Raw genomic sequence first — 25,495 nt, 5'->3', positions numbered from 1 at the left:
GCTGATATACGTTGCTTGGACGAACTGCCAAGCGGCGGAATCCTGCTAAGCGTTACTGCCAAGCGGCCAGCGGCGGATTTGAAAAGGTTTTAAGTACGAAATTTTTGGCATTATGAGCGGTGGTGAAGGTATTTCAATTGGTTTTGGACAAAGAATTCGGATATCTAAAATGTTGGTGAGTGGCAGACGTATAATGTCAATAATATGAAAAAAACTTCGTTTTCTTAAAGAGTTAAAGAGGCTGCGTCCCAAAGTCGAACCTTAAAACGTATAGGAATTAGAAGAGGCAGTTGGGGGGCTGCCGCCCCCCGAACCCCCAGCTTTTAAAGACTCTTTTGTACAGTTTTTTTTTTGTGGGGGGACTTCATTGTTACTAATTACTAGTTTCGGCGCAATGGTTCTCCTGTCCTCTTGTGTTTAACATTTTTCGAAGTTATTCCATTATTCATTCATTTCAATTTTTTGTTAATTAAAAGAGAGCCTTTCCGAAGCCAAGAGCGGGGGGTTAGCAAAAAAAACAAAAAACCTGTACAAAAGAGTCTTTAAAAGCTGGGGGTTTGGGGGGCGGCAGCCCCCCAACTGCCTCTTCTAATTCCTGTACGTTTTAAGGTTCGACTTTTGTACTCCTCGTAGAGGAATTAGGAGAGGAAGTTGGGTGGCTGCTGCCCCCCAACCCCCCCCCCCCCCCACTTTTAAATCATTGTATAAAATAGAAAAAAAAATAGATAGAATGACCGAAATGTTTCTTTTGCTCATAAGAAGCTAATATTCTGTTATCTCTCAAATGATAAGCAGTCCAGGTGTTAACAAAAGTATACACTTTTATTTTGATCGCTACGTCCAAAAGCCTATAATAAAGAATTTATTCTAAAAATGCCTTCTCATATAGGAAACATCTTTAGGTAATTATAGAAAATTATATATTATTTATCTTATTTAGCAACTATTTATATAAAATAAGTAAATATCCACGTTTCATTAAATCGAGAAAACTTAAACTTCTTCAAAACATTTGAAAATTCGCCTAAAAATTGGCAATGAGCACTTAAAGGCTATAAAATATATACTTAAAGCACATTTATATCACGCTTATTTCGGACATCTGGAATGGAGCTGGATTTTTATGATGCTTGCAGTCATTCTCGCCGTGCCGAGCTGATTATTTTGATGTACTTGAATGTTGATAATCGTAACTTTTAAGAATTTCAAAAATTAACATGGGACTATTAGACTATTAGGACTATAAGAAGACTATTAGGAGAGGCAAACCCCCCGCTTTTAAAGACTCTTTTGTACAGGTTTAATTTATTTTCATATTAATTCTGTACGTTTTTCTACAATCCATGGTGGATGTAATTTAATAATTCCTGTACTCCTCGTACAGGAATTAGGAGAGGAACCCCCCCCCCCCGCTTTTAAATCATTGTATAAAATAGAAAAAAAATAGATAGAATGACCGAAATGTTTCTTTTGCTCATAAGAAGCTAATATTCTGTTATCTCTCAAATGATAAGCTGTCCAGGTGTTATCAAAATTTTTTTGATGTTGTGAAAAAAAAACCTCCCGTAAGGGACTTGAACCCTTGCCCCGAGGATTAAATGTCTCACGCTCTACCAACTGAGCTAATAACTTGCATGTGCGTAAATATAACTTCTTAATAGTTTTTAAAAATTTCAAATTAACATGGGCTCTTATGGAGAGAAATCCGTTAATTAAATAGCTAATGGGTGGTTTCTGGAAAACAGGGAAGGAGTTATCGGATCGAGCTGAAATTTCGCGGATAAGCTCCTGGGCCGTAGGGGACCTTAACTTGTGAATTTCAGCCCGATCGGACAACGTTAAAAGGGGTGGGGGGGTTGGAGGGTCGAAACTTTCAGGGGGTTAAGATTTTCCTACGAAACTTTCATGGGCACTTACTCGGAGAATTCCGCATCGAATGAATCTTCGTACACCCAGATCCGATGTCGGATGTGACCTGTAGGCGTCTAGGAAAAAAAGTAAATGAATTTTAAGTGGCTATGCGTGGTTTCTGGAAAACGGGGAAGGAGTTATCGGATCAAGCTGAAATTTCGCGGATAAGCTCCTGGGCCCTAGGGGACCTTAACTTGTGAATTTCAGCCCGATCGGACAACGTTAAAGGGGGGCTTGGGTTGACAGGTCGAAACTTTCGGCCAGATTTTCCCCATGAAGAAAAAGTTCGAGGGGGATGAAATTTTGCAGGTTTCTTAGTTGGAGCTCGGGCTACGAAATGCATCCCTCCCCATCCGTCTGCGACCACTGGAACCGAAGATCGCTTAACATTGTCGTGTGTCGCCTCTTTATAGAGGCACGAGTGTGCCTCCTTGATATTACTACATCAACAGTAGGTTGCCAAGTCGCAGTTTAGGCAGTAGAAATAAAATCAAAATGTAATTTTTTGTTCATAGATAGAAATAAAATTAACGATTCAGATTAAAAAGCTGAAAAGTTTGGAGTACATTAAATAAAAACGAGGTACAATTTGAAGCTAATTTTGACTTTGTCGGTTTTACTAAGTCTCATTAAGAGTTCAAAATATAAAAACAAAAATAATTACTTAGGAATAAAATAAAGAAATCTAGAATTTTCAATCTGGCCAATTAATTTTTTTTAATTTATATTATTTTCGATTTCTTCATATCCACCATTTTTATACTTCAGACCAGGTAAAAATAAAACTGCCAGGTTTTGCTTTAAATATTCTTTTGTACTTTATTGAAATTAAATTAGAGGAAACAATAAACTGGTCCAATTTTATACTCGTGTTTAAAGATCCTTTGTTCAAAATTTCATTTTGCTGACTTGTCGGGTCTGAGAGCCGAATCTCTTTTCATAGTATTAAATTCAAAAACAAGTTTTTTTTTGTAATTGCAAGTAAGGAGCGACATTAACTCTTAAAACGAAGATAAATTATTCTGTAGATTAAAAGAGTTGTCCCCTCTTAAACTTATCTCTCTTTACTCTAAAGTTTGACTCTTTCTCACAACTCTTCTTTTTAAAACAATAAAAAAAACTTTAGCGTAAATAGCGAGTTGTTGAGGAGGGGATGACTCCTTTCATATACAGAATAATTTCTGTTCGTTTTAAGTTTTAATGTCCCTCCTTACTTGCAGTTAAAAAAAAATTGTTTCTTCTGAACGTTTTTGAATTAATGCATGTTTTATTTTGGCTTACCGCACATGAATAATTAAAACAAAATTTACATATTATTATTTTTTTTTGCTAAATGGCTTTCTCATAGTTTTGATTGGACGATTTAGATAAGAAAAAGGGGTTGGGAGGAGGCCTAGTTAACCTCCAATTTTTGATTACTTGAAAAGAACCAGAACTTTTTATTTTTTACGAATGTTTTTATTATTAACTAGTTGATGGGGGGCTTCGCGACCCCCCAAGCCCCCCGATAACTTCCACCCCTTCCCCTTGGGATTAAGTCGTCCCAAAAGACATAATTATCAGGTTTTTCGACTAAGTTAAACAAAATGGCTTTCCCAAAATTTTTATCTGGTAATTTTGAAAAAAAAATTAGCGTATGAGGGGCCAAGGTGCCTTCCAATTTTCTAGGACACTTAGATTACGAAATAAACGTTTAATTTCCGTTAGAATGAGCTCTCTTGTGACATTATAGGACCACTGGGTCGGCACGTTCACCCCTGGCTATAAAAACAAAAACAAAAAACCAATAAACACGCATCCATGATCTGTCTTCTGGCCAAAAAAAAAATACTAAGTTCCACATTTTTGTAGATCGGAGCTTGAAACTTCTATAGAAGAGTTCTCTTATATGCTGAATCTTATGGTGTGATTTTCGTTAAGATTATGTGACTCTTAGAGGTTGTTTCCTCCTATTTGTCTAAATTAAGGCGAATTTTTTCAGGCTCGTAATTTCTGAACTTCTGATCAAAATTAGCATAAAAATGCAATTCCTTTGATGTAGGCTAACTATTGGTATCAAAATTTAATTTTTTATTGTTTCGGTTACTATTGAGCCGGGTCGCTCTTTACTACGGTTCGTTACCACGAACTGTTTGATTAAAGAAATTAAAGGATTGCAATGGATTTAGGATGATCAAATGCCTGTTACAGGTTTATTGGAGACTGCAGATGAATAAATGAATGAATTTTATTATGTGATTAAACCATTATGAGTATCTCACTGCTAATAATGCTACGGGACAATACTACTGAACGATACGGACTGATAATACTAAAAATAAACCTAGAATAAATGGAACTTTTAAATCTATAGAGTCTTTGAGCTGAATTGAGTATTCTTACAATTTATTTTTTTCTGCACATTAATTTTGTCAAAGTATTTATTCTATTTTTGATATGTTCTGTCCTAAGTAATTTTCTATCTAAGTTAATTCCTTAATGTTTAGCTTTTTCTTTTATTTTCATCACATTACCGCTAAAAACAAGATGAGGTTTAGCTAATACTCTTTTAATAGTGAAAACAACTGCTTCTGTTTTCTTTAAATCAAAGATTAAAGTACTATTACTTGCCTTGTTGTTGCTGTTGCCTTGTTATTACAATCCTTGAGCGCTTATTTGAAGTATTTGAACAAGAGCCAAGAGCTCATATGGGACTTGTGACGAGGTCGGAAGAGCCAAGAGCTTCTTCCCACCAAGCTTCATTACGATCTCTCCACTTTAAGCGTTTCCCAGGATTTCCGGTTTCCCCTCCCCCCCCCCCCAAATGACAGTGGATCCAGTCGGGATTTAAAATATGGGCTCTAAGACACGGGGTCCTTGTAAATATTAAATTTTATTAAGATCCGATCACCTGTTTTTAAGTAAAAAATACTTCATTTTTCTAAAATTTTTCTGAATTAGCCGTTGTTCCACTCCCTCCCTTATCAGGAATCAGGAATCAATACCAGCTTATCAGGAAGTGCCCAAACTAGAGATACCCCCAGCTCTCTCAAAGAGGGTGGATACGGTCCGGTTATCTCAATAATATATCAAGGACATGTGCCCATTCTTCCCACAAAGTTTCATCCCAATCTCTATACTCTAAGCGTTTTTCAAGATTACCTGTTTTTCCCTCCAATTCCTCCCTCCCAATGTCACCGAATCTGTTCGGGATTTAAAATTTCATTAACATTCGATTACCCATTTGTAAGTTAAAAATACCTTATTTTGTCAAGTTTTTCCAAATTAATCCCCCCCACACTCCCCCTAGATGGTTGAATCGAGAAAACTACTATTTCTGATTTAATCTGGCCTGGTCTCTGATACACCTGCCAAATTTCATCGTCCGAGCCCAAATTATCTGGAAGTGCCCAAATTAGCAAAACTCGAACGACAGACCGATTGACAGAATTTTCGATCGCTATGTCACTTGGCAAAAACCAAGTGCCATAAGAACCTCAGACGATGGACTTTAGGATTTTCCAACCAAACAAAATAAAAATAAAACTCAAATAAAATTGTCCCATTTGGAAAACCCTCTTCCCGAGGTTTTTTTTCGAAGGAATATATCTGCAGAAAGAGTTTCTTACCATGTGAGGGCGTTTCTGGAGGGAGGGGTTTTAAAACCTAGAAACAAAAAACGAGGAATCCAAGCTGTCACAAATCTCTGTTGCATGCAAATACAACAAAGCAAAAATAATTTAAGAATAACAAATGAAAAGCATTACATTTTCTTCCTTGATATGAACTGAAGCCGAGACTAAATTGTTCTAAACCTTCTTAGCATGAAAATTCATAATTGGAAGAAATATTTTAATTTAAAAAAATATAAAAAAAATGAAAAAGTAATACTTTAGGGTATAGCCAAAGGTTAAGGTGACAATATAATCTCATATGTATGCTAATTTCCATCTATTTATAATTTTGATGTAGCTCTTTATTTACTAGTCACTGTGTATTTAGGTTCAAGAGGGTTTAACTCCTCTTATAATTTTGTTAATTTGTTGTTATTTTCAGTTCATTTCTCTCGGGCTTATCAAAAAAGAAAGAAAAACAAGAGCTAAGAGCTCATATGGGACTTGTGACGAGGCCGGAAGAGCCAAAAGCCAAGAGCTCATATGGCATGAGCTCTAGCAAAATTATAAGAATCAATGGATTGCTTTAAAAGTGAAATCAGAGGTTAGGATTTAAAGCTCCGAGACACGAGGTCCTTCTAAATATCAAAATTCCTTAAAATCCGATCAACTACTCCCAAGTTAAAAATGCCTCATTTTTTCTATTTTTCGTCTCCCTTCAGCCCCTTAGATGGTCGGATCGGGGAAAGGTCCCTGACGCACCTGCCAATTTTCATCATCCTAGCACGTCCAGAAGCACCAAACTTGCCAAAGCACTGGACCCCCCCCCTAACTCCCCCAAAGAGAGCGGACCCAGTCTGGTTACATCAGTCACATATCTACGACATTTGCTTATTCTACCCACCAAGTTTCATCCCAATCTCTCCATTCTAAGCGTTTCCCAAGATATCCGGTTTTTCCCTCCAGCTCCCCCCCCCCCAAATGTCCCCAGATCTGGTCGGGATTTAAAATAAAAGCTCTGAGACACAAGTTCCTTCTAAATATCAAATTTCATTAAGATCCGGTCACCCGTTCTTAAGTTAAAAATACCTCAGTTTTTCTAATTTTTCTGAATTAATGCCCCCCCCCAACTTCCCCAAAGTTTCTCCACTCTAAGCGTTTTACAAGATTTCTGGTATCCAAAATTTCTGTTTCCCCGCCCCCTTCCGGCCCCCTATATCCTGGATCTAATTCGAATTAAAAATAAGACATCTGATACATAAACTATTTCTATATATCAAGTTTAATTAAGATCCGATTACCCATTCGTAAGATAAAGATACCTCAGTTTTCACGTTTTCCAAGACTTCTGATATCCCCTCCAACTCCCCCCAATGTACCAGATCTGGTTGGTATTTACAAAAAGAGCTCTGAAGCTTAAGATCCTTCTAAATATCAAATTTCATTAAGATAGGATCACCCGTTCTTAAGTTACAAATACGCCTTTTTTCTAATTTTTCGGAATTATCCTTCCCCCTAGCTTCCCCAACATGAGCAGATCTTGTCCAACTATGTCGTACACGCATCTTGGACTTGTGTTTATTCTTCTCACCAAGTTTCCTCCTCCGCTCTAAGCCTTTTCCAAGATTTCCGGTTTCCCCCACCCCAGCTCTCCTCAATGAGACTGCATTCAGGCGGGATTCAAAATAAAAGATTTGAGACACGAAGTTTTTCTAAATATGAAATTTCATTAAGATTCGATAACTCCTTTTAAGTTAAAAATACCTCATTTTTTCCAATTGTTCAGAATTAACCTTCCCCCCAATTCCCCCAAAGAGAGCGGTTCCGTTCCAGTTATATCAATCACGTATCTAGGACTTCTGTTTATTTTTCCCACCAAGTTTCATCCCGATCCCTCCACTCTCAGTGTTTTTGAAGATTTTAGGTTTCCCCCTCCAACTCCCCCCAATGTCACCGGATCCTGTTGGGATTTGAAATAACAGGTCTGAGTCACAATATCCTTCTAAATATCATATTTCATTAAGATCTCGTCACCCATTCATAAGTTAAAAATACCTAATTTTTTCTAATTTCTCCTCCCCCTTCAGTGCCTCAGGTGGTCAGTACTCCAATGGGGAATTAACAGTCCACTCACTCCCAACAAGTGGTCAAATTTTGGTAACGACTATTTCTAATTAAATTTGGTATGGTCCCTGATACGCCTGTCAAATTTCATAGTCCTAGCTTATCTAGAAGTGCCTAAACTAGAACAAGAGCTAAGAGCTCATATGGCACTTGTGACGAGGACGGAAGAGCCAAGAGTCAAGAGCCCATATGGTATGAGCTCTAGCGAAATTCTAAAAATCAATAGATTACTTTAAAAGGAAAATCAGAGGCTTAATGCCGGTCGGGATTTAAAATAAGAACTCTGAGTCACGAGGTCCTTCTAAATATTAAAATTCATCAAGATCCGATCACTCACTCATATGTTATAAACACCCCAATTTTTCTAATTTTTCCACTCCCTTCAGCCCCCCAGGTGGTCAAATCGTAGAAAACGACTTTATCAAGTCAATTTGTGCAGCTCCCTGACACGCCTACCAATTTTCATCGTCCTAGTACGTCCAGAAGCACCTAACTTGCCAAAGCACTGAACCCCACTACCTGACTCCACCAAAGAGAGCGGATCCAGTCCGGTTACATCAATCCCGCATCTACGACATTTATAAGTGTTTTCCAAGATTTCCGGTTTCCCCCTCCAACTCCCCCCAATATCAAAAGATCTGGTCGGGATTTGAAATAAGAGCTCCGAGACATGAGTTCCTTCTAAATATCAAATTTTATTAAGATCCGGTCACCCGTTCTTAAGTTAAAAATACCTCAATTTTTTATTGTTTAATACCAATACCACTTGGTTTTTTATTGGTTAATACCAATACCACTTGGTTAATACCAAGTGCCATAAAAACCGGGACAGATAGACCGACAGAATTTACGATCGCTAATGTGTCACTTGGTTAATACCAAGAGCCATAAAAAGAATTTAAAAGAGCACCTTCTTTGATTTTTTTTTTAATGAGCTCTTTCTTGATATTCTACGACAGTGGTTCAATACCGTTACCGTATGAATAAAAACTAGTAGACAAAGAAACAAATAAATACTTCACTGTGGCTGTAAGGATTCCAACTTTTGATGGGTACACGTAAGGAATTTTGAATAGTCAGAATCAGCCAAAAATACTGATTCTTCTGATTCATTTATTTTTTGAATCTTATTTTTATGGCACTTGGGATTTACTAAGTGACACAGCGATCGCAATTTCTGTCGGTCTGTCTGTCTGTCCCGGTTTCGCTAGTTTGGGAGCTTCCATATAAGCTAGGACGATGAAATTTGGCAGGTGTATTAGAGAACAGACCAAATTTAATCAGAAATAGTCGTTTCCCCGATTCGACCATCTGGGGGGAGTGAGGGAACTTTTAATTCGGAAAAATTAGAAAAACGGGGCATTTTTAACTTATGAAAATGTGATCGGGTCTTAATGAAATTTGATATTTAGACATCATGTCTCAAAACTCTTATTTTAAATCCTGACCAGATCTGGTGACATCGGGGGAGTTGGAGGGGAAAACCTAAAATCTCGGAAAACACTTAGAGTGGAGGGATCGGGATGAAACTTGATGTGAAAAAAGCATAAGTCCTAAATACGTGATTGACATAACCAGAATGGATCCGCTCTCTTTGGATGAGTTGGGAGGGAGGGTTAATTTTGAAAAGTGAGGTATTTTAAACTTAGGAAGGAGCGATTAGATCTTAATGAAATTTGATATTTGGAAGGATCTTGTAACTCAGATCTCTTATTTTAAATCCTAACCGGGTCCAGTGTCATTAGGGGGAGTTGAGGGGGAGGGTTGGAAATTTTGGAAAACGCTTAGAGTGGAGAAATCTTGATGAAACTTGATGAGAAGAATGCGCACAAGCCCTAGATACGTGATTGACATAACCGGACCGGATTCACTCTCTTTGGGGGAGTTGTAGAGGAAGCCAATTCGGTATTTCTGAAAAATTAGAAAAAATGAGTTATTTCTAACTTACGAACATGTCATTGGATCCTCATAAAATTGGATTTTTGGAAGGACCTTGTGTCTCAGAGCTCTTATTTTAAATCCTAACTGGATCCTGTGACATTTGGGAGGAGCAATACAATATAAATTATATTGTTTAAATTTTTATCCCTTTTTTTTATGATGAGAGATGGCTGTTTAGAGATTGTATAGTGTTTCGTCTTTTTTTTTTTTTTTTTTTTCGTATTTCTTTGATTTTGAATGAATAGTTATGATTTATTTGTTGTAGTTTTGCTGCTGAACAGGGACATTTTAGGTCCCTAAATTGAGCAGTATATTATTGATTGTAAGTGCAATTTTAGTAATTTTTATTTGATGAAATAAACGCATACCTACCTACCTACCTACCTAGCTGGAGGAAGAAACCATATATCTTGGAAACACTTAGAGTGGACAGATCAGGATGATACCTGGAGGGAGGAATAAGCACAAGTCTGGCTCTCTTTGAGGGAGTTTGGGGGGGGGATATTTATAAAAAATTATAAAAATGGGGTATTTTGAACTTACGAACGGTTGATCAGATTTTAATGACATTTGATACCTAAAAGGATCTTGTGCTTCAGAGCTCTTATTTTAAATCCCGACCAGATCCAGGGACACTTTTCCTCCTCAACGCCCCGCTCTTTACGCTAAAGTTTTTTGCTGTTTTAAAAAGTAGAGTTAAGAGAAAGAGTCAAACTTTAGCGTAAAGAGCGGGGCGTTGAGGAGGAAAAGCCCCTTTCATATACGGAGTAATTTCTGTTTGTTTTAAGTTTTAATATCGCTCCTTACTTTCATTTAAAAAAATGTTTTTTTTATTTAATTTAGTTTAAGATACTAGTGTTAGGTTTGCTCTTTTGCTAACAGTTTGTCATCACGAACTACTTTATTACGCTTTCCAGAAGTGATTTTAGTTTCGGTAGACATATTTTTCACCTCTCTAGAATTAAGGAAAAGCCTATTTTGAAGATTTTTCTATTGAAACGTCTGTGTTTTTGCTTTTTTCATTGGAAAACTGAAAAAACGACGAATTTGACTCCCTCCCCTTTTTGATTTTACAAATTGACCCCACTGCTCACAGAGGCTTGTGTAGTTCTCTTTTTATTATCCAGTTGCTAATGAATATTCCTTTTGTCATGACTTGATTTTCAGCAGCTTTGCTTAAAATATAATAACGATATTATTTAGTTCTATTGAAGTAATGTTGGGATTACTGAGAGTAAAAAAAAATACAAAAAGAGCCCAAGGAACAATTTACAGACTGTAAAGTTCAGAAAGTTTATATTGACCTCATATAACACTAACTAAAAAGAAGCAAAATGACTTACATCTCACGTTCTGTTGCTTCAAAATTTCGATCTTACTGACCTTGCTCAGGATTCACGGTTAGGCTACAGTATACGAAAGGTCGAGCTATGAATAAAACATAAACCTTGATATCGGCCTGCGCATGATTGAATTTGGTAAGCACAGCCAAATTCCTTCTAAGCGGAGCCGAATCACTTAAAGTCATGTACCACACTCTTGTAAACACTGTTTTTATACTACAGTTCAAAAGAGAGAGGCAAAACTTATAACACATTAAGATATGACTTGGAAAAAGCAATAAAATACATAAAATACATGAAATTTCATATGTCGCAAACAATAAGAAATCAATTCCCTATGAGGTATGGCCCAGAAACCTAAAACCGAACGTAGAAGTAGGTCAAGAGAATTAATAGATAAAGAACAACCAGATCATAAGGATATATAAAGATCGGGATTAGACAGCAACCCAAAAATACAAACAAAAGACCAACCAGACCAAAATTTGTCAATTTTTTTTTTTACAGATTTCTCCCCTATTTTTAGATTGATTTATACCAGTAATGATCTTCTAGATTTTATACTGTTCCTCGTTTAAACCACCCAACATAAGTAATAAAAAGCAACGCCAAAAATTTTTTTTCGCTATTTAGAAGTGCACTATTTCTTGACTTTCTTTTTTTAGTCTCTTCTGTTGCTTATACCCTAACTTCTTTTTTGTCTTCCACCAACTGACCTTTTTCCAAAGCTCTGACCCCTTTATAAGTTGTGTTCGTAGTGCTGGTCTTAACGAAAATACTTATCTTGCCCTGTCAGGCTCGTGCTAAAAAGGGAACCGGCCAGTAGAACATCATATTTTTCTCACAGAACTGCGTTTTTTGTGGATTCATAACCATTTACAACTAGAATGTTCATCTCCCAAAGAATTATAGTCATTGGTTCTAAATAAATTCACAATCTCCACCCCAAACCTGACAAATAAGCAAGCAATATTTTCCACTAAAGAAAGTTTTAAAGCAACCACTAAACCACCTTGGCAATAATTATTGGGTTCATCCCTAGAAGATCTTAGAATTTCCTTTGCAGGGTAAGAAAATCCCTCAGCTTGAATCAGTTTCTAGCATCAATATCTAATGAGTATTCACTTTACCTCTTTCGATTAAAAACACGTCCACAACTCTTATATAAACGATTTATCCGTCTGAAGTGCCATTTCTGATGCAATTAACCCCCAAGCAAATTTTTGCGACTATGAAGGGATAGTGGGTATGAAGAGGGGACAGTCTTCATCCCCCTTTTGAATGGTATAAATTCTGCTCATTTTGGGGTTTAATCTTTCTCTTTACCTTCATAAGAACAGCCTAGACCAGGAATATTTCCATCAGCCAAAACGGATGAAATATCAATTTCATCCGTTTTCCAATGTGTCCATAAAGCTTTTATTGTACTCCTCTATAATGAATACCCCCCCTCCAAAAAAACAACAACAAAAAATAAATGACCTGGTTATGTTCCTGGGGATTATATATAAATTTTTACCTCCATCCTCCCCTCGTTATTGCTTTAGAACTAATTCTGTTTTTATCTGAAGCTCAACAAGATTTAATCTGATTTAATCTTGTCTGTTCTCTGATACGCCTGCCAAATTTCATCGTCCTAGCTTATCTGGAAGTGCCCATGCGGAAAACCCTCTTCCCGAGGGGTTTTTTTTTCGGAGGAATATATCTGCAGAAGGGGTATCTTACCGTGTGGAGCTGTTTCTGGGGGAGGGGTTGTAAACGCCTAGAGACAAAAAAAGAAGAATCTAAGCTGTCACAAATGTCTGTTACATACAAATAAAACAAAGGCAAAATAATTTAGGAATAACAAATGAAAACTATTACGTTTTATTCCTTAATATGAACTGAAGCCAAGACTAAATTTTTCTAAGCCTTCTTAACACAACAATTCATAATTGGAAGAAATCTTTTAGTTTAAAAAAAATGAAAAAGTAATACTTTAGCGCAGAGCCAAAGGTTAAGGTGACAGTATAATCTCATATGTATGCTAATTTTCATTTATTTATAATTTTGATGTAGCTCTTTATCTACTAGTCACTCTTTATTTAGGTTCAAGAAGGGTTAACTCCTCTTATTTAATTTTATTACGTTGTTGTTATTTTCAGTTCATTTCACTCGGAATTATTAAAAAAAAAAGAATTTAAAAGAACACTATATTTGATTTTTTTTTTTTTTTAATGAGCCCTTTCTTGATATTCTACGACATTGGTTCAATACCGTTACCGTATGAATTAAATCAAGTAGACAAATAAACAAATAAATACTGCACTGTAGCTATAAGGATTCCATCTTTTGATGGCTACACGTAAGGAATTTTGAATAGTAGGAATCAGCCAAAAATACTGATTCTTCTGATTCATTTGAGATCTGGATGAAACTTGGTGGGAAGAATAAACACAAGCCTTAGATACGTGATTGATATAACCAGAATCTTAGGATTACCGAGAGTCAACAAACCACAAAAAGAGTCAAAGGATATATATATATATATATATATATATATATATATATATATATATATATATATATATATATATATATCTATATATATAAAAATAAGTTGTCTGTCTGTGGATGTGTGGATGGATGTGTGGATGGATGTGTCAGGTGACGTCACCTGAAAAAACTGGATTAGGTGACGTCAAAACTGAAAAAACTAAAAAAAGGCAAAAACTACAAAAAAAACTAAAAACTAATAAAAAAAATAAAAAAGCTAAAAAACTAAAAAAACTATAAAGGTAAAAACCAATAAAAAACTAAAAAAAAAACTGAAAAAACTAAAAAAAGGCAAAAACTACAAAAAAAAACTAAAAACTAATAAAAAAAGTAAAAAAGCTAAAAAACTAAAAAAACTAAAAAAACTAAAAAAAGGTAAAAAACTAAAAAAAATAAAAAATAAAAAAAAACTAAAAAAAAGGAAAAAACTGAAAAATAAGCTAAAATAAAGGTAAAAACCAATAAAAAACTAAAAAAAAAAAAGGAAAAAACTAATAAATGACGACACTCAAAGAGAAAGCGACCAGGACAAAAAACTAAAAAAAAAGGCAAAAACTACAAAAAAACTAAAAACTAATAAAAAAAATAAAAAAGCTAAAAAACTAAAAAAACTAAAAAAAGGTAAAAAACTAAAAAAACTAAAAACTAAAAAAAAACTAAAAAAGGTAAAAACTAAAAGAACTAAAAAAGAAAAAAATAAATGACGACACTCAAAGAGAAAGCGACCAGGACAAAAGGAATGTTCGATTAGCAATCAACAAAGCACCGGGACACAGGGAGTATAAATGACGACCAGGACACAAGTAAAAAAAAAAATTAACAAAACTAAAAAGAAGGTAAAAACTACAAAAAAACTAAAAAGAAAAAAAAACTAAAAACTAATAAAAAAACTAAAAAATCTAAAAATCTAAATAAACTAAAAAAGAAAAAAAAGGAAAAAAATAAAGGAGAAAAACAAAACTAAAAAACGAATGTATATACAGACCGGTACACCGGGATACAAATGACGACCGGGACACAGGGAATATAAATAACGACCGGGACACAGGGACACAACTACAACGGGGACACCGGGGGAAACAGGGGGATATAAATGACGACCGGGACAAAAAAACTAAAAAGAAATAAAAACTAAAAACTAATAAAAAAAACTAAAAAATCTAAAAATCTAAATAAGCTAAAAAAGAAAAAAAAAGGAAAAAAATAAAGGAGAAAAACAAAACTAAAAAACGAATGTATATACAGACCGGGACACCGGGATACAAATGATGACCGGGACCCGGGACACAGGGAATATAAATGACGACCGGGACACAGGGACACAACTACAACGGGGACACCGGGGGAAACAGGGGGATAACCTGACAATCTATTTATATGCAAAGACAATGGGACAGCAAAGAATGTTGTATATTCGCAAGTTTTACGTAGTTAAAACCATATATATATATATATATCTATATTCACAGGTGGGACATAGGGACACAACTACAATGGCGCGTAACTATTATGGCGCGTAACGACTTACGCGCGCGGGGGGGCTTGGGGGGGGCGCGAAGCGCCCCCACCAACTAGGTGTTGGGGTGGCGCGAAGCGCCACCCCAACAGCTAGTATATATATATATATTCACAGGTGGGACACAGGAACACAATTACAATGGTGCGTAACTAATATGGGGCGTAACGACTAACGAGCGCGAGGGGACTCGGGGGGGGGGGGGGGTAACTAGGTGTTGGTGTGGCGCGAAGCACCACATCAACAGCTAGTCTATTTATATAAAAACAAGTTGTATCTTTGTTTGTTTGTACGCATATGACGTCATTATAAGTATATAAGGCTTTGTATATGCATCATTATAAGTATATAATGGGGCGATTCAAATAGAAATTTCAGTATAAATCCTACAATGGCAGAAGAAACAGCCGAGGAATCAAATCGTGCGAGAAATTTTAGTATGAATCCTACAGTGGCAGAAGAAACAGCCGAAGAAGCGGCTCAAAGAGATAATCCCAAAAGGCTTGCGGATAAAAGAAAGAAGCAAAAGAAAGCGTGCCGAGGACTCAAAAGAACAACGTGAGAACAGGATTGCGTCTCAAAGAGAAATTACCAAAAAAAATCGTGCCGAGGAATCACAAGAGCAACGTGAAAACTGCCTTGCGGCTCAAAGAGATAATGCCAAAAGAAAGCGTGCCGAGGAATCAGGTACAGCCCAGTCGATGTTTATAGCGTTAGTAGATGTGTTACGCCTCAGGAAAAGTTAAGCTTCCTCAACTGGCTGCACCACCAGAGCCATTGAAGACTGCTTACAGCAACTACGTCATAATCTAACCGTTTTTTTTTTTATTAAACATCAGAAAATATACCTCATGTTTCCAAATGACGTCGTTTGGTGTGCCCAAATCGAAAATCAAGATCAACACACTGGAACACAGGGAATTTAAATGACGACCGGGACACTCAGAGAGAAATTACAGACCGGGACACCGGGACACAAATGATGACCGGGACACAGGGAATATAAATAACGACGGAACATAACTACAACGGGGACGCCGGGGGGCACAGAAGGGGGATATATAAATGACGAAAGGGACGCATGTCGATGAGCAATCACCATCAACAAAGCTCAAGGGCAATCATTAGAAAAATGCGGTATAGATCTGAATACAGATTGATTTTCACATGGACAAATATATGTTGCATGTTCAAGAGTCGGTAAACCTGACATTCTATTTATATGCACATACAATAGGACAGCGAAGAATGTGCGAAGAAACGAAGCGTCCCCACCAACTAGTTACTAATGTAAAACGGTGAAAATAATGAATGTATCATAAAATGGTGTATAATGAAAGTCGAAAGGATGAAATATCAATTTTATTCGGTTTCCAATGTGTCTTTAAAGTCTTTGTTGTACTCCTCTCCAGGATATATACCCCCCCCCCCAAAAAAAAAAAAAAATATCCTGGCTATGTTCTTGGGGTTTATATATCAATCTTTACCTCCGTCCTCCCCTCGTCATTGCTTTAAAACTAATTCTGTTTTTTTCTGAAGGCTCAATGAGAGCTTAGATGTTTTGGCATTAAAATACAACCTTTGATGTATGTCCATCCCTCCCAAAGTACAAAACAATAAAACAATTTTCAACCAAATGAGCCTCCTTTGAAGGTTAACATCAATCCCTTCGAAAATGCCCCCCGGAAAGCCTTTTTATATGATTTTCGGACTATTTTGAATAAAATGGCTATTTCAAAATGTCTTTTAGTTGCATTTCGAAAAAAATTATATGAATTGAGGGGGGGGGGGTAGTTGCCCACGATCTTTTTTGACTCTTAAAAGGGACTCTGAGGGGGGGGGGTCATCCTCAAAGATAATTTCCAGACGTTTCAACTACGCTGAACAAAATTGCTATCAAGATCTTGGTCGGAGGTTTTTGGGCAAATGATAGGAGTGGGAGGGGGGGATCTATTTGCCCTTCAGTCACTTTCGACTATTAGAATGGGCACTAACCCTCTTAATTTTCGATAGAATGAGCCATTCAACATTTCAACGTCAACTTCTTATACACGAAGTGCCATGATCAAAAAAAGAAAAAAAAAATTAAAAATGGATCATCCCAATCCCAACATCGTTCTTTACTTATGCAGCGTTATTGCGCTGGACTGTTTATTATATTTTTTTTTTCATGGAAAAAGTTAACATTTTTCTTTTCCTATTAGAAACCATCATGTTCCATTTTCCTATATACTCCACGGAGAAACGAGGTGTTTTCCGGAGGGTTATTTTCCCCGGGGGGTAAGGGGTAAAACTGGCCACCGCTATTAAGAACCATGAAGATATTTTTACGGGGGAGTTTTATGCAGAGGAGGGGGAGATTGTCTAGGATATTTTCAGTGGGAGAAAATTTTTGGGAAGAATTACCTAGAATTTCTCAGCCAAATTCTTTTTTTTAATTTTTTTTTCTTCTTTGGGCGTGCATCTCTACATGCGTGCATGAAGAGGGGGGTGTTGTCCGATGGGTACTTTCCACGAGGGGGTTCGGGTAAACACTGGCCACTACTATTAGGAACCATGCAGATATTTTTTACGAGGGAGTTTTATGCAGGGGAGGAGGAGATTGCCTAGGGTAATTTCAATGGGAAGAAAATTTTTGGGAAGAATTACCATGAATTCCTCTCCCTAATTCTTTTTTTTTGTCTTTCTTCCTCTTTACATACGGGGTGAATGTTGAAGTGGAATTGTCCCGAGGAAAGTTTCAGCAGGAAAAAAGTTCTATGGCAGGATTTTCCCTTTGGAAGCGTTTTTAATATGTGTTTCGATGGTATAAGTTTTCTCAGGAGTAATTCCATCAAACCAAAGGTCCTACAAGATCGGGAGGAGACTCATGGAACAAAAATTTTAAGCACCTTTTTAAGCCCCCACTACTAGGACTACTATCCCCCCTTCCGCAGTAGGACAAATAATAAAGTTGTAACCTGAAAGTATACGTGAAAACTAAGAAGAATTAGATAACAAGTCCCGAAGACTCTTTTGGTTTTTAATTATAGGCGGATTGAGGGTTAGAAAATTAGGCAATTGAAACGTAATCCTTTTGGTATCTTAAATACTCCATGCATAGTTATCTACGAGCCCTTGACATACACCTTGCCAGAAAATTATCTAAATCGTAATACATCAAGTCGTTGTCAACCCAATTCTGTAAATAAGATTCAATGTGGAATCCACACTCCTAAGTAACAGGAAATAATTTTGTGTCCAAAGATAAATGTATTTAAAACAATATATGGCCGTAATCGAATGAAAAACAATGGCATCAGAAGACAGTTTCTTATGTAATAAAAAAGGCAATATCTTCTTTAAAAATACATCATTACAACCATTTACCAATCCCTGATCATTATTGAATTTATAGGCTGTAATATGGCCAAAAAAAAAAAGTTTGTCGTTTCAATAGAGTTCGTTTTCGAAAAAAAAAAACTAAAAACAAGTTTTTGAAGAAATTAGACGACATAAGTTAAATTTTCTTCGAAATTTTCTTTTAGATAATCAAGCTGTTTCAAACAATATGCCATTCATATTTTCATTTATCTCTATGGTCTTGAAATAGAGGTTTTTAGAAAAGTCGATGTGACAGTTTATTTTTTATTATCTCTATCAAATCCACAAAAACCCACAGAGGTGTGTAGAATAAGCAAATATCGTAGATACGAGATTCATATAACTGGACTGGATCTGCTCTCTTCGGGGGAATTGGGGGGGGGGGTCAAGTGCTTTGGCGAGTTCGGTGCTTTTGGACTGGCTAAAACGATGAAAATTGGTAAGCATGTCAGGGACCTGCACAAATTGACTTCCTAAAGTCTTTTCCCCTGATTTGACCATCTGGGGGGCTGAAGGAAGAGGAAAAACTAGAAAAAACGAGGTATTTTTAACTTACGAGTGGTTGATCGGATCTTAATGTATTTTAATATTTAGAAGAACCTCGTGTCTCAGAGCTCTTATTTTCCCGACCGACATCAAGCCTCGGATTTTCCTTTTTAAATCTATCTATTGAATCTTAGGATTTTGCTAGAGCTCATACCATATGAGCTCTTAGCTCTTCTGGCCTCGTCACAAGTGCCAAATGAGCTCTTAGCTCTTGTTGGATCAGCAAAGAAAATTCCTCTCAACTATCTCCTTTGCTCGCTCCCCCCCCTCATGTGGTTCAATTGGGGAAGATATTATTTCTAATTTATTCTAGTCTGGTTCATGATACGCCTGCCAACTTTCACCGTCCTAGTTTATCTGGAAGTGCCCGAACTAGCGAAAGCGAAGCCGACAGACAGATCGACAGAAATTGCGAACGCTATGTGTCACTTAGTAAGTACCAATTGCCATAAAAACACCTATAATTTGAGTTCAATATGTATTCGTTGCTTTTATTTATGCCCCGCTGGACACCAAAATTTAAAAACGCATTAAAAATAGTAGGGAAGTAAATTTTATAAATCTAGAATTTTTAATCCGGTCAATAAATTTTTAATATTTTTTTTTTAATTTATACCACTTTAAATTTGTTCCAATTTTTAGGTTTTTTACGCTCCAGACCATTTACAAAAAAAGCTACCAGGTGTCACTTATGATTTTTTTTTTGGTTTTCTGGTAATTAAATCAGAAGAAATAAACCCGTCAAATTTTTGATCCCTTTTTAAAGGTTCCTTGTACACAAATTCATTTTGCTGATATGTCTGCTCATAGAGCAAGATCTCTTTTCATAGCATATAGGATAATTAATATTGCATTGAATTTAGCGACTCATCATAATAGCAGCGATTAATTATTCAAAAGGTAATTCCGATCGGAATTTTATAAACATACGTTTTAGTACAGTGGTGGATTCAGGCCCCCAAAATTCTTAAGTCACCCTCATTCCTTGTTTTTCTCTTTTTTAGAATAAATTTATTGATTCGGTCAATTATTGGCACCTTTGTCCCATTGCCCCCCCCCCCAATGTTTTTCTCATCGGTGGCCTTTCACAAAAGGCCCTCCAGATTTTGTTGTAGATCCGCTCCTGTTTTACAACTTCGATTGTAAACATATTTTCCTAAGGCTTTTAGATTTTAGAAGTTTACCTTTCACGTATCTAATGAGAATCCGAGAGTGCGCATCCCCTTGTTTCCCCTTTCCCCTTTCCTAACTGTTTCCACGATAGTTCTTTAGGCGAAACTGTCTGATTGGCTGGAATTGTTCCATTAAATTTTCAGCCATCACCATCTGAAGACTCGATCAATAAATTTGTTAAGGTCATTCTCCCAGGTTTATGCTTATTCACAACAGACAGGAAAAGATTCTTTGATGAAAAAAATACTGTGGCTTCATTGAAAAGCTTTAACATGAATAGGGCGAACGAATTTGCATTTTTTTTTTCTTTAGAGCCTTATAAAAAAATTTATTAGTGGGAACACCTTTAATTTTTAAAAGTAGTAATAAAACTACTTTTAGAAGACGTAGAGAATTATAAAGTAGCCTCTCGATTTGCCACAAGATTCTAAAATTTTTGGCCGTGAATTCTTTTTGTTATCAGTTTTCTTTAAAATTGCCTATTTAAAATATTCTTCCTTTACTATTTAAAAGGGTTGTACTAATCATACAGCTTTGAATAATCATACAATTTTGGTTACATAGTTGTTACAAAGCAGATAACAGTTTGGCTTTAAAAGTAAAGAAACACCGATCTTAGGCCTATAAAATTAAGTAACATTATTTTTAAAAAGAACAATATTCTTAAAAACACATTATTTTAAACATTATTGGCTTTTAGAAGTACAGAAACACTGATTGTAGGCCTATAAAATGTATGAACATTATTTTTAAAAAGAACATTATTCTTAAAAACACATTATTTTAAATACTATTGGCCTTTAAAAGTAAAGAAACACTGATTGTAGGCCTATAAAATGTATGAACATTATTTTTAAAAAGAATATCATTCTTAAAAACACATTAATTTTAAATATGATTGGCCTTTAAAAGTAAAGAAACGCTGATTGTAGGCCTATAAAATGTATAAGTATTGTTTTTAAAAAGAATATCATTCTTAAAAACACATTATTTTAAATGTTATTGGCCTTTAAAAGTAAAGAAACACTGAAACATTCTTAAAAACACATTAATTTTAAAACCTTATTGGCCTTTAAAAGTAAAGAAACGCTGATTGTAGGCCTATAAAATGTATGAATATTGTTTTTAAAAAGAATATCATTCTTAAAAAAAAAAATTATTTTAAACGTTATTGGCCTTTAAAAGTAAAGAAACACTGATTGTAGGCCTATAAAATGTATGAATATTATTTTAAAAAGATTATTGTTCTTAAAAACACGTTATTTTAAACAGTATTGGCCTTTAAAAGTAAAGAAAAACTGATTGTAGGCCTGTAAAATGTATGAACATTATTTTTTTTTAAGAATATTATTCTAAAAAACATTATTTCAAACATTATTGGCCTTTAAAAGTAAAGAAACACTGATTGTAGGCTTATAGAATATATGAACATTATTTTTAAAAAGAATATCATTCTTAAAAACACATTATTTTAAACATTATTGGCCTTTAAAAGTAAAGAAACACCGATTGTAGGCCTATAAAATGTATGAAGATTATTTTTTTTTTAATCTAAAGTTATAGTCTATTCGTCCATTTTAGTTCCACGGCATCTTATTTTATTCCTAATAGTGCCGAATCTTAGAATAATTTGGTTTTCCCCCATTATCTCAGATAGTTGATTATTTATAGGCCCGTTCATAAATAACTGGATTACCGCGGTTTGGAACCGGGGTAATCATACTTTGCTTTGCGGAGTAATGCATATACTATTAAATTAATGTCATTTAAAGTGATAGGTTCCTGAAGGTTATGTTCATAGCGATTTAGAACTAGTGATCAATCTATTATATCCCCCTGAAAGGGAAATTTTAGGGTTAACAGTGCAATACTGGTGCTGTGGGGGGTAGTTCTTTTATTGCAAAAACGTATATTTTAATGAAAAATAATAGTTTCCAAAATTGATCCATTAAAAGCTGTACTTTATCCTGAAATGGGGGGATAAACGCCCTAACATCAAGGATAATTCTGTTTTGGCGTGGAAAGCAAACTCTCTTTACAAAAAAAAAATAGCAGTACAATTGCTAATTACTTCAAAAAGGATAAAAAGTTAGACAGAAAATGGGTTAATAATTGGGCTTGACTTGACCGGATAATTGCATGCTGTAAAATTCCCCAAAAAAGGCTTCAAGCATTTCACAAAATTTCGGGGGGGGGGACCGAAGGCCCCCCTGCGTACGTGCCAGATGATACTCCTTTTCTCTGCTAATACGCCGTCAGTGCAATAGCCTCCAGTTGAATTCTCCTAAGCATTCGAATAGATTTGAAATTATAATTCGGATATTCTTGATCCGAACCCACAATGGGTGCGGTTTGAGCTTTTTTTTTTCGAGGAGCTATTCAATGAAAATAAGTGGCAGTAACCCTTTTGCTCCTCTCAAATATCCAGTTATCGTTTTGCCCCTTTGTATTTTTCGTAGATCTCCTGCAGTTTGGCTCCATCAAGATTCATATTTTTTGCAACATAATCAGCCTTTGCGATTTGAAATTTTTCTGTATTCATATCAGACTTGTTGCAATTTGGTCCGTAATCTTGATCACCGTTAGACAAACTCGGATTCTCTTTCGTTTTGGCCATATATCTCCCATCCATGGCTGCGTAATATCTTTTCTGATTTGTTTTTGTCCGTTTCCAAAGATTAGAAGTTTTCACCGTTTATTCTTTTGTTATTTTGCAAGGACTGTAGCCAAATATTTTTTTCCACGTAGAAGATATATATGAGAGGGTTATATGAGAGGGTCCGCTCTCTCATATATGAGAGGGTTCTCATTATATGAGAGGGTTCATATATGAGAGGATTCGCCCCCTCGTCAGTACCTCTCTCTCTACACTAAATCTTAAATTTTGTCCCAATTCATTAAGAATGACCACTGAATTACAAAAGCCGTAGAATAATAGTTGGCATTACTTAAAAATACTTTAGCGTAAAAAGCGAGGCATTAGAAGGAGGTGAGCCCCTCATATGGGTAATAATTTCTGTTTGTTTTAAGTTTTAATGCTGCTCCTTACTTCCAGCTGAAAAAAAAACTTTTCATATTTATTTTTTCATTGCTTTTTTTCAAATAATGCTAGTAAATCCTGCGCCCCCTTCATGGAAATTTTCTTCCCCCATGAAAATTCCTCGATGGGAAGTCCCCCCAGCATATCCCCCTGTTCTCAACCCCTCCCCCAACCAAAAAATCCTCCTGAAAACACCTGTACACTTCCCAATAACCATTCCTATATGTAAGCACTGGTCAAAGTTTGTAACTTGTAGCCCCTCCCACGGGGACTGTGGGGGAGTAAGTTGCCCCCAAAGACATAGTCATAAGATTTGTCGACTACGCTGAATAAAATGGCTATCTCAGAATTTTGATCCGTTGACTTTGGGAAAATAATTAGCGTGGGAGGGGGCCTAGGTGCCCTCCAATTTTTTGGTCACTTAAAAAGGGCAGTAGAACTTTTCATTCCCGTTAGAAAGAGTCCTCTTGCAACATTCTAGGACAACTGGGTCGATACGATCACCCCTGGGAAAAAAACAAAAGAAAAAAACAACAAAAAAACAAACAAACAAATAAACACGCATCCGTGATCTGCCTTCTGGCAAAAATTATAAAATTCCACATTTTTGTAGATAGGAGCTTGAAACTTCTTCAATAGGGTTCTCTGATACGCTGAATCTGATGGTGTAATTTTCGTTAACATTCTATGACTTTTAGGAGGTGTTTCCCCCTATTTTCTAAAATAGCGCAAATTTTCTCAGGCTCGTAACTTTTGATGGGTAAGACTAAACTTGATAAAACTTATATATTTAAAATCAGCATTAAAATGTAAGTCTTTTGATGTAGCTATTGGTATCAAAATTCCATTTTTTAGAGTTTTGGTTACTATTGAGCCGGGTCGCTCCTTACTACAGTTCGTTACCACGAACTGTTTGATTACTGCTGTTAAAACTAGCATACAGGCTTCATTATAGAGTTTGAAGGTTCAATTCAAAACTGTTGATCGTTCAGGCTTAATTTTTGTTAGATTTTTGGTTGAAAAATTTTTTGTTTTAATTAATTTTAGTTTTATTAACTTTTTTCGAGAGTTTGAGGCGGAGTATGCGTGGTGGGCTCTTATAAACCTCCAGTTAAGGACTTTGGACCATAATTATTGTAATGTTACCGTTTTATGCTTCCAAACTCTTCCATTTAAAAAGTGGCACCATAAGGGCTGTTTTTAGTTCTATACGGCACTCATGGATGGTAAATTGCATAAAAGTTACGTAGATACGAATAATAGCTTTAAAATGAGCCTTTCCGGGATATACTTTAAAAAAAGAGTACATCACATTTGCATAGATAGTTGATTATCTGAAAAGTAATCACAAGAAGGGAAAAACCGTCCAAAAGTCCAAGCAGGAATCGACCGCATGATAATCTAGTTTGAAAACCAACGCTGTTCTAACAGAACCAGGCCTTTTATAATCTAGTTTAATGTATTGGTGTTTGTAGGAAATATTCACAAGATTTTCCACTTAAGAAGTGGCGCCAAAAGTGTTGTTTTCAGTGCTGTACATCACTTACGAATGGTAGAATTGATAAAAAAAGCACGTAGATATGAGCGAAAGTTTTCAAATAAGCTATCAAACATCACTCTAAAACGTTCGGGTAGCCCACTAGCTTTAACTTTTCCACTTGAGACTTGACACTAAAGTTTTTTTTTAGTGGTATTTGGACCTTCCCGATGGTGGAATTTATAGGAAGAACTTAGATATGAGCAATATTTCTTTGATATGACCTGTCAAAAATCTTTCTATAATGTTCCAGTAGCCCGCTAGCTCCACCACTTGAGAAATGGCGTAAATAGTACCATTTTTCATGCCATATGGCGCTTGCAGATGACAGAATTTATATATACCACGTGCGTATGAAAGACAGCTTTTGAGGGAGCTCTAAAACATCTTTCTATTATGTCTAGTAGCCTACTAGACCTGCAAAAAAGAAGAAAAAAAGACTATTTTAACATTTTTAACTCTAAGTTACTATGGGCAGTAGTTAGCTCTTTACTAGGTTGCAGCTACTGCTTCAACCAGCACAAATAATTCATTGCAAATTCTCCCAAGAAACTTGGCTACCATTGTGAAATCTAAAAGATGGTAGAATTTTTAAAAATCCGGTAAATATAAACAAAAACTTTTAATAGATCCATTAAGCATCTCTCTAAGATGTTCTTGTAACCCGCTAGGCCTAAAAAATAATAATAAAAAATAAATAATATATATATATATATATATATATATATATATATATATATATATATATATATATATATATATATATATATATAAAAGATGAGAGACGGATTGGTGCTACCGATGCAAAAAAAGTGGTTTTCCTTGTTGTTCAAGATGGGGGACTATAATTCCCCTATTCAAGGTTTTTGACCA

At 35.7% G+C, this 25,495-nt stretch overlaps 1 long non-coding RNA gene across 1 annotated transcript; it reads left to right on the top strand.

The window, feature by feature from the left end:
• The first annotated feature begins 53 nt into the window (after nt 1–53).
• Nucleotides 54–25,284, top strand: LOC136040862 (uncharacterized). Its single transcript, XR_010620903.1, has 3 exons — nt 54–175; nt 19,186–19,304; nt 24,774–25,284. It is a non-coding gene; the product is annotated as an uncharacterized LOC136040862 (long non-coding RNA).
• The last annotated feature ends 211 nt before the right edge of the window (nt 25,285–25,495 follow it).

The sequence above is a fragment of the Artemia franciscana genome, chromosome 21, assembly GCF_032884065.1.
Source record: "Artemia franciscana chromosome 21, ASM3288406v1, whole genome shotgun sequence".
Taxonomy (NCBI): Eukaryota; Metazoa; Arthropoda; class Branchiopoda; order Anostraca; family Artemiidae; genus Artemia; species Artemia franciscana.
The sequence above is the reverse complement of the archived record's forward strand: the minus strand, read 5'-3'. Positions and strand labels throughout refer to the sequence as shown.